We start from the raw sequence: 11,819 nt of genomic DNA, 5'->3' as shown, positions 1-11,819 counted from the left end.
TTGATACACAGTTATTTGTAGTCTGCATCTGCTACCTTCAAAGCAAGGCCAGAAGATCAGAGTTTGGTTGCTCTATGCTCTGTATTTGTGGGGACAGATGGACAAAATGCAAAGGATATTATGCATTTTTCAGTCAGTCCCTTGTCAGTCCCCGGTCAGTCCTTAAAGGGATATTCCAGCGTAACAAACAGTTCAGTCTATTTCTCCACGCGCAAACCGTGATCAAAAAATCACTCATAGCCACAAATAATGCTCAGAACAGCACCAAACGTCATCAACAGTACAAACAGGGTCCCAGCACATAATACAAGGCATCAAACATCTGTTAGCTTAGCCTGGTTTCTTTTGAAAAGAGACAAAAACACAACTCACCCACTCTCCTCCAGTTATACTTTATGTAGCAACTTCCAGGCACTGACAACACACGTCCGACTGGCAGGCAGTGACCACACTGATTGACCACTCGGTCCCCCCAGGTCCAGCACATACTGTAGACTCCACCGGCATCTCCCTTTCTTTCACTTTTCTCCTCCATTTCCTTCAGCTCGTCTTCTGTAGACTCGGTAACCCTCAAACTGATGGGGGCGCCCATCGAAATAAAACCAGTCGTCCTTGTTCTCAAACTCCATAAACTCAGCTTGTCCCTTGTGTGATGTCTGCTTGACTGTTACAGACTTCCGGCAACAAACGTCGTCCTGATCTCGCGTGTGACGTCGCGTCTAATCTCGCGCTTGTTTACGTGATTCTTTTCCGCAAATCTTGTGAACACTCGATAATAACTTTTATAACCCGATAGGCCAGATACATAGGAACTTTGACTGCATTGTATGGAGTGATAATCACACATTTTCATCCTTGAGCTGCGGGACTCTACGTTACCTCACTCGGTAATGTAATCGCCTCCACGCCAGCGGATACCTGTAACCATGGCAAGCAGACATCACAGAAGAGACAACACAACACGGCTGGGTTTATGGAGTTTGAGAACAACGACGACTGGTTTTATTTCGATGGGCGCCCTTATCCGTTTGAGACTGAGTTTACTGAAGACAAGCTGAAGGAAATGGAGGAGGAAAAAAAAGTGAAAGAGGGAGAGCTGCTGGTGGAGTCTAGGTGCTGGGCCTGGTGGGTTCGAGTGGTCAATAATGTGTGGTCACTGGCTGCCTGACCATGGCCGCTGAGACCAGATGTTTATGCTGCCCGTCGGCCTCGGACGTGTGTTGTCAGTGCCTGGACGCGGAAAGTTGCTGCAACTGGAGGAGAGTGGGTGAGTTGTTTTTGTCTCTTTTCAATAGAAACCAGACTAAGCTAACAGATGTTTGATGCCTGTATTATGTGCTGGGACCCTGTTTGTACTGTTGATGACGTTGGTGCTGTTCTGAGCATTAACTTACTTGTGGCTGTGAGTGGCTTTTTGATTGCGGTTTGCGCGTGGAGAAATAGACTGCGCTGTTTGTTATGGTGTGGTCATTGCTGAAGTTGCTATAACTAGAGAAGCTAGCTGTTAGCAGACTTCATCTCTTGAGGGGGGTCTAACTCGGTGTCATGGTGCGTTGGACCATGGGTTAAACTTACGCCGGAATATCCCTCCCTCAGTGTATGAACTACCACTGACTTTCTGTTGTGACCCGGGTCAACTGCTGTTACCTGGTTGTGGACAGTCACTGCCTGGATCATTTGGAGGAAATTGAGTCTGTCAACTTCAAGTGTTGACTTAGGGGCTTAGGAGATAAACCTCACAGGGGATCAAACAGAGACCGACCCTTTTGACTTAAGGAAGGAGAGAGAGACTTTGTGTGTGTGTGTGTGTGTGTGTGTGTGTGTGTGTGTGTGTGTGTGTGTGTGTGAGTGAATGTTTGTGTAAAGAGGTTTCAGTGTTGCAAGTTTGCTGCTGACAACCTAAAGTGGAGAGACACTGATGTTGTCCAAGGGGTTTGGTTATCTCCATGTCAAACATCTGAGATAACATAAAAGTGAGGTGAGCTGGAGAATGTGCGTTCTTACCTATTTTTAATGATCTGTGCCCCTCAGTAAAAAGAGGGATAGAGAAAGGTAGAAAAAACATTGCGTGTTCAATATTTCTATGTTTGATTGGCACACGAGTCCCATAGAAACACAAACTGTACCAACACAGATACTTTTGTAAATGCTGCAGAATCAGACAACATTTTTAGATCCTACTGTACACTTTGAAAAATCATTACCTTATACAGTAAAATCTGAGACAGCACTTAAAAAAAATGATTGAGAGGATCAATGTCGGTTGACTTCCCCTCATTTCACCTTAGGATTCCTAGGTTTGATATGGCTAGCCTAATTCCTAATAACATGCAACAGGTGCAAATTTTTAAACTCCAAAATAGATCAGTTTAGTTATGATTTATCACTATTATTTACTAGTATTAGTCTGTATTATTTCTCACAGTGGTAGATTGTAAAATGGGCAGTCGCACCAAATAAACAAACAGCAAACATCTCCACAAGACATAAGAAGCAACATGCTGTCATTTGTTTAGGTATCATTATTATTTGACAATAATGTGTTGTTGTTAAAAACATGCTACATGTTACTCTGGTAATGGAGGGAAGGGGTGTAGGCAGGAGATAAGAGGTTAATAAAAAATACTGTTGGCTACTGTGAGAAGCAGCAGGTCAAGGTTTGGTACTTCCAAGTGTCTGATGAAATGCCAATCAAATCAGAGTGAGGGATGGTAAAAGAGATGGCAAAGACAAAGTGGAGGGGGAGAGGAGAGCATCAGAGGGAGGGAGGGGACCGAGGGCTCGGCTGGGAGCTCCCCTATTAATGTTTCTGACAGAGGGAGGGGAGAGGGGAAGATGAAAGAAAAAGATGTACATAGAGCTAAATGTCCTGCTAACATCTCTGACAGGAGGGCAGGAGGTGGGGGATGGGCTCAGATTAAACATGCAGAGGTTTGTCTGTTGCTCATACAGATAGGTGAAAAACTTTTCTGTCCCATTTGTCATATTTGTATTTTACATAGTAAAACGGACAAAGAACTTGAAGTCAAAACCCTGGCAAATATTCATGACATCACATTGGATTACTCTGATATTTAATTTAAATTAATTTATGGACTTGAGTACCAAGAGACGTGCTGGTTTAATTTTATCCATTTAATAAGGAAATTACAAGGGCTCTCAGAGAGTGTAGACCTCTGCCAAGGCCAGTGTCAAACAACATACAGCAGACTTCAAAGAAAAAAAAACTCAGATGATCCAAATCTGGCCCAAAATTTAATGGGCTCTTTCCTGGCCCATGGCCCAATCGTTCACCAAGTTCAGTGCAGATCAGTTCAGTACTTTTTTTTTTGTATAATCTTGCTGACAAATAAACTTTCCTGAAAACACAACCTCCTTGGCAGAGGTAATGCATGATGAATTAAATCTATGATCTGATGGTCAAGTGCTCACACACTGAAGGCAAAATGCATACTTCCTTCCATCCACAAGTTCACCTCTTCCCCATTATTTCAATGCCAACTGATTTTAATCAAAAAAAAAAAAAGAACAGTTTATGCCGATCTTTGCTAACTGTCAAGATTTTGTCTGTGAGAAAACTAGTTTGCAGTTAATCACATGCGTTCCTGCCATTGCATGTGGTATTTCATAAAGTTTGACACCAGGGTGGTGAAGAGCAGAGGGACAATGCAGGACAGCAGACAAGCAGAGAAAGGAAAGAAACAATTAAGGAAGGAGATGTTATATATAGAATGTGAAAGAGGGTTGGGGGTGTGTGTGTGAGAAAACACATACACATACAGTTCAACACTGTATAAACAGTATGCGAGAGAATGTCCAGGAATATATGCTGCGGTAACTGTGACTCACACAACCTAACCACTTCTCCATCCAAACACACACACACTGGCATGTCTGAAATGATAATTAATCTGCCTGCTTCTTGGTTGCTTTCCAAGTTCTTCTTTAGGAACAGAGGTATAATTGTTATATCTACTGTCAGACTGCTGCAGCTCTGACCCTTCGCTTCCTTTCTTTTCGTTCTTTTAATGTGGGCCATTTAGAAGTAACTCATGTTGGACAGACTGTAAATGAATTTGTAAAGGAGCATCAGGCCAATGCTTAAAATGTCAATCTGGAAAATGTGGACATGAAAGCATTTCCCCAGTCACAATACAGATACCAGACACTACGGGCCATTTCGGATTATGTCCTGTAAAAGGAATGCATGCTGAGACCTGAGAGCTGTTGTGTCACTCTGTTTAAAGACCATATGTTTTATTTAATCTGCGTGATGATGGCATATACACACACACACGCACACACAAGCACTATGTTGTGCTTATCGCTTCTTCTGTGCCTTTCCCTCTCTCTTGTAAACACGCAAACACATGCATACACACTGTGCACACGCATATACACAAGCATGGAGCGACTGCTGGATCCATTAGCAGGTCATGTAACAGTCATTGTTCATTGCTTCCTATAAGCTTCTATTTAAAAGAACCAGCAGGAGGAACAATAGTACTCGCCAACACTGTCAGGTGTTTAGGTCACATTCAAAAACTAAACAAACCATAGGGTCAGGTCACACTTGAAACACTGTATTATGTATGTGCATGTGCATGTGTAGTGTTTCTGAGAGTCAGTGTTTATGTCATTATGCGTGCATGCATTAATACGTTAATAGCTTAATAGCTTCCCACACCTTATCACCCTCTTGCAATTTCCTGCTGCCCACAGCAGCAAGCATTAGCATCGTCAGGTAAATTCCAAGCCTGCTCTCAGGTGGAGGTTCCCATACGTGAGTGTGAACGCATAAAACAGCTGCAGAAGGAATGTCAGCTCACAGCATTGTTCTTCTCAGACTGGCATACAGTTCATAATATACTTGCTTAAGTGTGGCTACTGTATTTATCCCAGAGCGGATATTTAGCCTGGGTAAAACTGAAAATCTGAAGTCTCCTGTTGGGAAACCCAGTTGTTAAACATAGTGATAATAGTGTTATTCTGATTTGTTATCGTGAGCAGTTTTGTGTTTTTTTCAATCCAGAGTCCAAAATATTTTTTTAATTGAACCTTGCTTGAATTAGCTTGAATTGCCAGCTGAGAAAATATTAGTCTGGGATATAAACTGCCATTGCTGCAGCAACTGACCAGCTGTGTTTGTGTGAAAACGAACAAGGATTCATCTGTTCCCCACTTTTCATTCTTTTAAATCCTGACATTCATGTGTTGACTCTTTAACTGCTCTCCATGAATAATGTTGAGGAGGCACTATCAAAAATTTGGTCTTTTATCTGCAGCAGTATTCTTGTCTACTTCTGAATATAAACCTATATGTGTTCAACATACACAATTTATAATCCTATCTTTCTTTATGGCTATTGCCTCACCATCAGGTTTAGTCTTTCAGAAAAGGGACAGAAAACGTGGCTGTGCAGTCAGTGTGATCGTGCATGTTGTTATCAGGCTTTACATGTCACCACTGATTTCAGTTCTGGCATCAGGAAGCCCAAGCTCCATCTTAACCACATGCTGCATCCCACTACAGGTGGGAGTGAATGAAGTAATATTTGGCATTCATGTAATGATCTAGAGGTGAAGAAATAAATATAGACTCACTATGGCAGTGACTCTTCTGCGGCCTGAGTTTGCATCACACAGACATTTTCCACTTTATTCATACAGCCTCTATTTTCTTTTACAAATACAAATTAATCATATAGCAATGTAAATTCAGATGTATTTTACAGTTTCATAATCCTAATTTCTAATTACAAACTTTGGAATTAATTGTGAACATCACAAGCTCAAAATCGTTTTAACCCAGATTTGAGCTGAAGAGACAGGGACTCACAACGTCAGGCAGCAGGCAGAGGGAAAGTGGGTACACACAGGAGTAAAGTACAACACTTTATCACCCAATACACTGCATATAGAATAGTAATGGAACAAGCAGCACACATTGATAAATAACAGTGGATTTCTGGATAGATTTTTCCCAACCCCATCATTCACTATACAGGATCAGCGATTTGAATACAAGGACAAAATCTTCTCACTGGGGCGGTTTTAGTTGCCAGGTGAGTGTGCGGTCATTTGTGACAGAGGTGCACTTATATGCACAAACACACACACCTGACTCTATAAAATCTCTTCTCCATTCACATCACTGTTTATTTAGGTGAATCCTGGGTGATTGTGTGGGTAGTTGACAGCTTTCTTCTGTCTGGGACACACACACACATGCACACACACACACACACACACACACACACACACACACACACACACACACACACACACATCACTGTCCATGCAGGGGCCCAGGGGTCATCGTGCGGTTGGCTGTAACAGTCTGGATAGTGAAAGAGTGCGTAAGAGAGGTTGGACTGCCCTTGCTGTCTCTGCACACACGCACACACACAAACAAATACTAGTGGCTGGTCGACTGGTGTCTGTGGTCGCAGAGCGGTCAGTTGTGACAGTCACATCGTATCCCCTCTGGCTGACCCTTGACTACACACACACACACACACTCTTATACACACACAACTGTGCCCAATGGACCATTCCCTTCTCCCCTTACCCAACCCCTGTCCCTTTCTAACAAGCTGCCATACCATTCAACACTGCGCTAATGATACAGAACAGCTAACAGGCCATAGAAGAAACACACAGCTCCACCTCTGCCAAAATGCATAACATTACGATTTCCACTCCAATCCATTCACATTTACATTTCACACATTTGGCAGAAAGTCTCAACTTCTGTCTGCAACCCTCCAATTTAGTGAGAGCTACTACCTAGAAGGGTCCAGTGATTTACTGTTACCGTGTCTTACTTGCAGTTTTGTGTGGATGTGTGGATGTTCTTTTTTTCTTTACTTTGCTTTTCGAGAAGAAATCAATAATGATAAAAAAAAAAAATTGGAGTGCATATCAAGTCGCCTGGAAACCAGACCAATCAGTGAGTTCGTGTTTATTTGCTCTTGCAGATGAGCCTGGCCACCCTCCCATTCGGACAAACTTCCATCCATCCTGAGACAGGTCGAGCCAATCACAACCATTGCACTGTTTAAAATCAAGAGGGTTTGTAACAATGGCTGGAGAGAGGAGTGCCGATGGAACACTTCCAACATGGCTGCTGTTTATGTGGAGATTGAGGCCACTGCTGAGACAGTGTTACTGTAAGCAAAGGATGGTATATGGTAAAGAACAAACAACTGGACTTGAGTTTTTTCATATGATGAGTGCTCGACTGTAAGGATTTCCGTTGCTCTGATTAGTTGTAGGTTTATTCGGTTGCATCCAGAGGTACTTTGGCCTCCCACCACTGGTAATGCTCCATGGAAATAATTATACCAGGAAACAAATCAGACATTTAAGGGAAAAAATATGCTGAAATCCCCTAATAATTTAACTATTAGCCCTGTACGTTGCATTTTTGCAGTTTCTTTTTCCACATGAGATATTTATTCATTCCTCAGGGACGTGTTTCTTTCTAAAGTCTGCATTTTGCAAATTCTAACATTCACACAGTCAGAGTTCCTCCAGAAATATTAATCAAACGTCACACTGGTGATATTTTTTGGGAAATTGTGAGAGCACAATTTTGATTTCTGTAATTGCATAACATAGAAAAGTTACATGTGGAATTGCATAAATGGATAAATTATAGCAATGAAAATTACAAACTGGTCACTGTATGAATATCTAGAGTCAAATTGAATCCATGTGCTTTTAAATGAGAAAAAACAGCTATAGTGTTCTGACAACCACTGACAAAAGACTGTAATCTGTAATCTCTGATGTGAACATTTCTGACCTCAATCCTCCATTCCTGCCCGGTTTGAAGGGCTAACACCTCCAATCAATGTGTTTCTCTTCAATTAGGGCAGCTATTGTGCTGTGTCATTCAGAGAATGGCTAATAAAGCCTAATTGCAGCACTGAGATCCATAAAGTCAGGCAGGTGAAGAGGCTGAGCGAGCTTCTTTGTGGGTTTAAAAGAGGGGGTGGGTGTTAGACATTGTTCTGCTCCAGTCTGTGTGTGTGTATGTTTACTTACCTCTCTGTGAAGGTATAATTTTTGGTGATGTGTGTGTTTCTCTGTGCCTGTTTGCTTACCTCTAAGTGAGAGGCCTGGGGAGGTGAGTGATGTGCAGGTCACTTGGTCATTATGCCAGCTTGTGTGCGTTTGTTACTGTGTGTGTTAAGACCTAATGGAGGGTAAATACTGAGATCCTAACCATTAACTGTGCCATAATGTTTAGTCATGGAGACACTAGGAAACATTATCTATGGCCAGTTCCTTTCTTTGACTGAAGGAATCTGGTCCTGGAAATTTATGTTCTTCTCGTTGAATCCTCCACAGCTGAACTAAGAGGTCACATGGGAGCACATGTAGTGTTAGGAAGACAGGGGTTGCACTTTAATTAAGCATAATACATCACCAATGTATGGAGCTGTAGGAATTCTGCCAAGTCTACTTGATAAACAGTTTCCATGGGGTCTAATGTTATTTAACTGTGTCCTATAATGGTACACAAATCAGGATATCCATGCATCTGATGTCCAGAGTTTCCAAAGTGTATTGAATAAATAATTAGACCATTATTTTAAGCTTTTCCTTTAAATTATCTTCTGACGTAAAAGTTGGTTAATTTAGAAAACTTTGTAAAGTAACAATTTAGCAGCTAAGAAAGATTTCTGTCTTAGATTATGATTTAATTTAAAAACTCTCTCTGAGTAATTTTATCACATAATCACATTTAACTCATTAACAATGATGAACTTTAAAAAAAATGACACTTAACAGATCCCTACAAGAACATACTGTATTTGAAGACAAGCAAAGACATTGTAGGAGTTAGTACTTTTACTGCTGCACCAGAGTCCGGAGATAACTTGTTGGGTAACGACTCACTTTCTCGGTCTTTCCTTACTTTTGCAGCAACTGCTCTCAGCACCTTTTCGAAACAGAACATGCCCGAGAGAAGTGATCATTCGATGTTTTCAAAGGAAATGAAATAAAACAAATTGCTGGTATTTCTGAAGTACAGTGAATCATTTAAATAATCAACTGGCACTCTGGACTAGATCCTGAGAAAATCTTGCGATTATGTTATGTGATACTTTTCTAAAATGTGTAATTTTCTCCATAGCTCTGCTTTCTGGTCTGGCAACAAATGATCACAACATTAGAAGAATTCCCTATCGAAGGATCACCAGTTTGATCCCTGCAATGCCACTGTTCAACAGACCCTACTGTAGCCTATGTCTTGTTGAATTGTCCTTGAGCGTCTTTCTGAATCCTCACCTGCACAGTCTGGATATAAATGCCGGAGCCGAAAAATGTAACGTTCCTTGCCGAAAACCATGCAATCATTTTACAGTCTGAGCCGACGTGAGGAATGAAGAGAGGGGGTGGGCCAGCAAGGTTTCTGACAGAAGTTTGGACAGAGGCAGAGTGGAGATGTGAGTGAATTTTATCTGGAAGGAGTCCCTTCTTCATTGAATTATTTAGTCAGCCAGATGATCAGCCAGTTGGTGAGCCATTGAATTCATGGTCTGTCTGTCAGTTAGCCAGTCAAGCCATCAAACCTCCGTTACATAGCCAACCAGACAGTAAAATTGCAGAGATGACTTGTAAGCCATTGGTCTTACCAAGCAGACAGACAGCTAGCCATGCAGCAAGTAAATCACTTACCAACTAGCCAATGATTTGGTTTGCTATCTTAACTTAACTTTCTGCCAGAGCTCAATACCTGACCAACTGTTGAGTCAGCCAGTTCAGCTAGTTCATTAGTAGGCCAGACATCCAAAACTTACTTCGCAGATAAGTTAGACAGTTGTCCATCAGGCTGGTTAGTAAGACAGGCAACCACCAGGTGTGTTGAAACATTAGTGAGTTACTTCATCTAACATCAACCCAGTCCCCTAGTCAGTGCTGCAGTAGGCTACATTTCAGTTATTCAAACAGTCAATCAATCACATGTCAGCATGTTAATCAGATGGTGAGTCAGTCACCACTCACCAGTCAGCCAGTGCAGCTGTGCAGTGTGTCTTCACAGCAGGTTCCAAACCAGCTAAGTAAGCCTTTTGTATATTTTCAAAGCTGTACAGGCATATGTGTGTGTGTATGTGCCTGTCTGAGTGTGTGTGTCTTAGAGAAACTGAAAGAGCAGAAACACGTACTACATTTGATGTATATACTGCTCCATATTTACAATACATACAACACAGTATGTGCATCTGTGTGTACTTTGGACCACCCATAGTCCTTAAGTGTCTCTGGGTGAGGCCTGGACCTGGATTAATTATGGTCCCTGTATGAGGTGGTTTTGTGGCAGGTTGGGGTTGTTACACCTGTGAACTTCGTCACTGTAAACCTCAAACCAGCTCCCTGATATGGCCTGTCGGCCTGAGCGAAAATGACTTCCAGCTTTCCCCCGTCCAGACTTGTGGGGGAAATCTCACACATATGTTTCATATACTCAATTGTCCAAAAGTGAGGAAACATCAAGAAAGAAATCCAGATATGTTTTAAGGAATGAGAAAATTCTAGCTTTCCAGCTGGACAGAGAAGTGTGAGCCATTTTCAGAGAAATGCAGACAGAGTCCCCTGTTGAGGAGATATATAGGAGCTGAGCTGCCCTTTACTGGGACCCCAGCAGATATAAATGGTGCTTCAATCTCGTCTCCCCCGGCATTGGGTCTCTGGGCGTTACTGAGGGTTTGAGGCGTTTTACCTCGTACAGACGCCGATAAATCTGTCACCTGGTGGAATCCGTCTCCGGGCCCTAAGTCAGAGGAGGGAACAAATTGTGGCTTTGGGTAGAAGGGTGGATGGAGATGGAGAATAGGAAAGGATGGAAGGAAGGACAGAAAGAAACTAAGAGAGAGTGAGGGAGAGAGAGAGAGAGAAGTGACCTGTCAGCCGAGCCCATTCATCATCTGGACAAAATGGTCGCCTTTGTCCTTTTCCGCTGACCAGCCAAAACATCCTGTGGTAAGCAAGTTTTAAGGTGACTTTAAAGTGTGTGCTATAAGGTTTCTTCTTCTCTGGCCTGCGACTTTTATCTTTAATTAGTTCATCAGTTCATCAATATTTCTAACACCTCCTTATTTTTCCCTTTCATGGCTATAAAAGTAAGACAGTATGTCAATGCTTCCTCCTCCATCTCATCCAGTGCGGTCTGGTCGTCTGCTGCATCCTCTCCCATGGCATCACTATTTAAGAACACATCGCTGGTTGGAAATACGATGAGGTCATTGAAGGTTGGCACAGATACAGAGTCCGAAAAGTCGTGTGTGGTATTTATAGAACGCGGTAAGACAGCTTCTCTGGTCATTCTTAATTATTATTTTTTCATATACAGCAGCGGGCCCCATGATCTGACGTTGTATGGTTGTGTGTGGCTATTAAAAGTTGGCATGCTGTGGACCACATTAATGAGGACCTCCAGTTGGAGCGGTCAGGTAGAGTTGGGCCTGTGGCGGCCAGAAAGCTGACAGCTTCGTCCTCTGGAGAAAATGGTGAGCCAGTTTGGTTTTGGCAAGACGCTTTGTGCGTGTGTTGATGTGCACGTGTGGGAAGTGTTCATATGCTGTAGCATAAAGACAGAGCACATATAATGAACATAAGTTTTTATGTATATACAACCAAAACATTAGCATTTCCACACAGTTGCTCAAACAGACAGGCAGAACACAGAAAAGGACATATACAGTATTAAATACCATAAAACAACTACCATACCATGGTATAAATATTATGTAATCTTGAGTCAATTAAGATTTTGGCAATATCTTGCAAGGTTGACCTTTCGTTGT

Source organism: Trachurus japonicus, chromosome 4 (assembly GCF_045865225.1).
Source record: "Trachurus japonicus isolate A0001 chromosome 4, Traja_1.0".
Taxonomy (NCBI): domain Eukaryota; kingdom Metazoa; phylum Chordata; class Actinopteri; order Carangiformes; family Carangidae; genus Trachurus; species Trachurus japonicus.
The sequence above is the reverse complement of the archived record's forward strand: the minus strand, read 5'-3'. Positions refer to the sequence as shown.